Raw genomic sequence first — 4352 nt, forward strand, 5'->3', positions numbered from 1 at the left:
TAGATTGTAAACACCTAACTCAGGATCCTTAGCATGCATGGAATTTAATCAACAGCTTTGAGGTTACAGCAAATTCGCCTTCTCTCAGTTTCCTCATTTATATAATGACACGAGGCCTCAACTCTAGTTCAATTCGGTTCTGCCATGGCTGTTCATGTAAAGAAAGGCCATCTGACTGTGCCCAGGGAAGGAGACTGACACTCAACAGGCTGATTTGGTTCTCTTGGAGACTATCAACGTGTGACATCTGGAACAGACCATGGCCTGGCATTTGTTCATATAACTTACCTTTCAGATCAATATTGGTCTGAATAGTCTTTTGATTGACTGAAATTAAAAGAGCTGCTTTGTAACTATGATTTGTGCCTGTAGACCTGGGCTATATAATTCTATGTCCAGTCTAGTGTTGACACCTCAACCTGGGAGAATTCTGTCCCCTCCCTCACTCCCAACGTTATGTGCAAGGGAAATCCTTGTCCTAATGAACACTGAGGACAACAGTGAATGGAGAGTGAAGAGAAGAGATGTCATGAAGTGGCAACATGCACTGGAGGTGAGATGGAAGATGTGTGGATATTGTTGCCTGACAACCCAGCGAAGTGGCCCCATGTTGCCATGGTGATGGAGGTGTGCTTTGGCTAAGTGCATGAGCAGCTCCCATGTTTCAAATAGCCGCTCTTAGTGCCACTGCCTTTTCTGAATTGCTGCCCCCACTGACTTCTGCCTGGCCCCAGCTGTCCAGATCTCTGCTGACAAATGGTTGTCCTTCACAGAGAAATCACTAAGAGCACTCTAATTAATGCATGTGCTAATTATTCCTCTGCATGCCCAGCACATTTGTCTAACTGGCCTGTCACACTAGATAAGTGCAGTGTATGCGCCAGCACTGAGGGCCCTGGAACAAGGGTCCCGGAGGAGAAGGGCTCTGGGCCTTGAAGCTGTGGGATGGTTCTTGTTAAAATACCTTTACTGACGGTCAGGTGTCTGGGGATTAAGTTATTTTCTGTGAAATGTATATGTTTTCCTTTCTTTTACCAAAAAATTTCTCTTTAGCGGCTTAGGAACCATCGCTCAATTCATGAGCCCCTGAGGGGACTGACTACCCAGCACAGGCGCAGAAGGACCAGAGAGTCCCCAGGTCAGAAAACTGTCCTGGAAGCAGTGTTCAGGGGGGTTAAAACCCAGACTTTGAAACTAGGCAAGCCTGGGTTTGAGTCCCAGTTCTGCTCCTTACTATATGTGTGTCCATGGGCGTGTGGCCTAACCTGTCTGAACCCCAGTTTCATCTTTTGGGCAATGTGAGGAATAATTTGTACCCAGAGGGTTGTGTTGAAGAGCAAATGCACAAGTGAGGTCCCCAGACTCAGTGGTGTCCCCAGGACTCAGAAGTGTCCCCAGGACTCAGCAGCTCAGAGCTCCGGGTCCCAGGCTTGGCCTGGTTTGGTCCTGCCTGCAGAGGGCTGGCTGTTTGGCTGGAGACCCTCTTGTTAGGGATCCAGGACCCAGTGCAGGCCCAGTGTTCCCCTCCCCTGCTTCCTGAGTTCTTGCCTTTTTTTTTTTTTTTCTGTCTCAGCAGCTTCCTATTAAGATGAATGTCATTTCCAGAGGCTTCACCTCTGATAAGTGCTCCTCTGCAATGCAGCCAGAATCCTAATGTGTGCACTGGAATTGAAAGGCCAACTTGGCTGACTATTCAAATGCTCTTCTCAGGGAAGTAAGCTCACCCCACAACGCGTGCTGTCCACTCTGGCAGGTGACTCCAGGGAGCCCAGGTGTGGATGTCCCACCACAGGAGGGGGCGCAGCTACTGACCTCCTGCCAGATGCTGTTACCAGGTGCTAAAGCGGAAATTGCTTGGCATCCCTCCCCTCCCCTTTGTGGAGCTCCTGGGGGCTTGGGAAACAAGCAGGGGGCTGCCCTTTCCTGGTTCCCTGAGTTCCACAGAGCTGGCAGGGTTTCCAATGGTATCTGGGCAGACCATGTCGGATTCTGGTGATGTGTTTTCCATGTACCTGCAGAGCATGGCATAAATGCACACCATGCACATAAACACTTGGCAGGGGAGAGACCAGGGTGAGCCTTAAAGACACCAGACTGCAGGACAGAGAAACTTCTTTAAAAACTTGACATTTTAATATCTATATCTAGATCTATATTTATATCTAGACCTAGATCTATATAAAACCCTAATATGCAAGTAGACCAAGTGGCGAAACAACTGAACAACTGGTTGCTATGACGTACGCTGACCACCAGGGGGTGTGTGCAGAACAAGGCAGGCGTTGGCCACGGCGGGCTGGTAGAGCAGGTGAGCCGGGGCACCAGACCAAGGTGAGGAGGCGGTTGCTGTCATTGGGGTGAGCCTCTGGTAGTTACTGAAAATTCTTTGCTCCTGTGCACCACACTCCCGCCAGGTGTTTGCACCTCCTGCCGGCACCGGCCCTGCTCGCACCTGCAGCCGGTGCCTGGTGCCAGTTCCAATTGCCCTTGAGGGCTTCTCTACTTCCCCCTTCTCCTGAGGGGGTGATAGGGGCAGCAGCTGCAAGTGAGGCCGGTGCCATCAGCGCGTGGGAGCGGTGGTGGCAGAAGCAGGCAGGGCTGCTGGTAGACAGGGGACCAGGAGCCGCTGGTGGAGGGGCCAGGCAGGGGCGCGGAGGATGGGCCGAGACCCACCCCTGTGCCCACTTCAACCTCACGGCCCACAGTTCCTTTCAAGGTGCACAAATTCGTGCACTGAGCCCCTAGTGGGATTATAAGTAGTGTACAGTCATAGCATGATAGAGGATGTACCCAGTACTCTTCCCCAACCCCCTAATCTCTGTTTAGGGAATGATCTCCCTCAACCATATGACAACTATGGAAACTACCAGGTTCTTTTGTTTTCTTTCCATCTGGTTGTCCTAGGAATGGTTATCTAACTACCAGGGCTGATGAGATGGTTCTAAAAATTAGATGAGTAAAATCAGTCCTTATAGGTGACAGAAGTTATAAGATGTAAAACTCCACAGTTACAGGTGGACATATTTTCCTCTGTGTGGAGAAAAGTGGTCTGTAGAGAGAAAAAGGCTGACAAGCTAAAGAAAGTTGAGAGAGACTGAGAGAGAGCACCTCATGAGAGAGAGAGAATTCCTTGGCTCCAAGGCCCAATCACATCTGGACTCTTTTCAGCTTTTGGTTATTCAGGTCCTTGGATTCTTTGAGCCAATAAATTTCCTTTTTTGACCAAGTTAGTTTAAGCTACAATTCTATAGTTTGCAATCAAAGCAATTTTAAGGGGACTGGTCTTCACTTTGAATGCATTACCACTAAATTATGATGACTGTTTGCAGACTAACACTTTGTGGGTGTCAAACTCCTTGTCTACTGGGACCTAAGTGTCCCGGAGACTTACCCAACTCACATACAAATGAGATGTTAAGGAGAACACAAAAATCTTTCTAGTGCTGAGGCACTCAGAGGGTGCTCAAGTCATGACCAGCCTGGACTGCCCTTGCAACCGGCCTCCGTGCACCTCGTACTCAGGCCGAGCTGGCCTCTGCTGCTGTCCACAGACGGGTGTGTGATTATTGCCCCATGCTGGCCTCTTCCACACCAAGAGGCAGATCCCTGCTGCCACCAAATATATTGGCCAACATTCTCTTTCCAAGTGAGGTTTTGCTAAAAGCTCCTCTTAGTCACTGCTATAGAGTTGAGTCTGGGATGAAGGTTGCAGGAATCTTGCATTTTCTCTTGCAACTTCCAAGGGTTTGCCATTTACCAGGGAAAGCTATCCTGTAAGCTGCCAGGTGACCACCTGCCCCACCCAGCAGGTCTACGCTCACACCTTCTCTGCATGCTTGTCAATATGTTGAGAAGACTCCAGGGAAGGTGTCTCCCCAATTACCTCATGGGAGCCAGTTGCAGTGTTTAATAACACTTCCTGTTTGGAATTTTTCCTTAGGGGTCATCAGCAACCCTATTTCTGCCCATTGTCTCAATTCTTTGGTTGAGTTTTAATTCTCTTGCTGCTTTCAGATGCCCCTCCTCCTCTTTATCCATTCATTCATCCATCCATCCATCCATCCATCCATCCATCCATCCATCCATCCATCATTCCTTCCATTTATCCAGGCCTTATTACCTGACTGTCACTGTGGACCCTGCCATGTGTTAAGTATTCCTTTCCCCTACTAGGAATTCAAGGAAAGAAAGGCAGTACTCAGGACACAGATCATTTTGGTGCTCTATAAATAAAAAAGTTTCATTTTTTCCCCTTCCTGATTCTTTATCTAGCCCTGCTTCTTCTGGCAGGTCACATTAAGCCAGGGCATTTTGGTGGCTGGGGAGAAGAAGGAGGAGGAGGAGGAGGAGGA

This window comes from Myotis brandtii, unplaced genomic scaffold (assembly GCF_000412655.1).
Source record: "Myotis brandtii unplaced genomic scaffold, ASM41265v1 scaffold513, whole genome shotgun sequence".
NCBI classification, from domain to species: domain Eukaryota; kingdom Metazoa; phylum Chordata; class Mammalia; order Chiroptera; family Vespertilionidae; genus Myotis; species Myotis brandtii.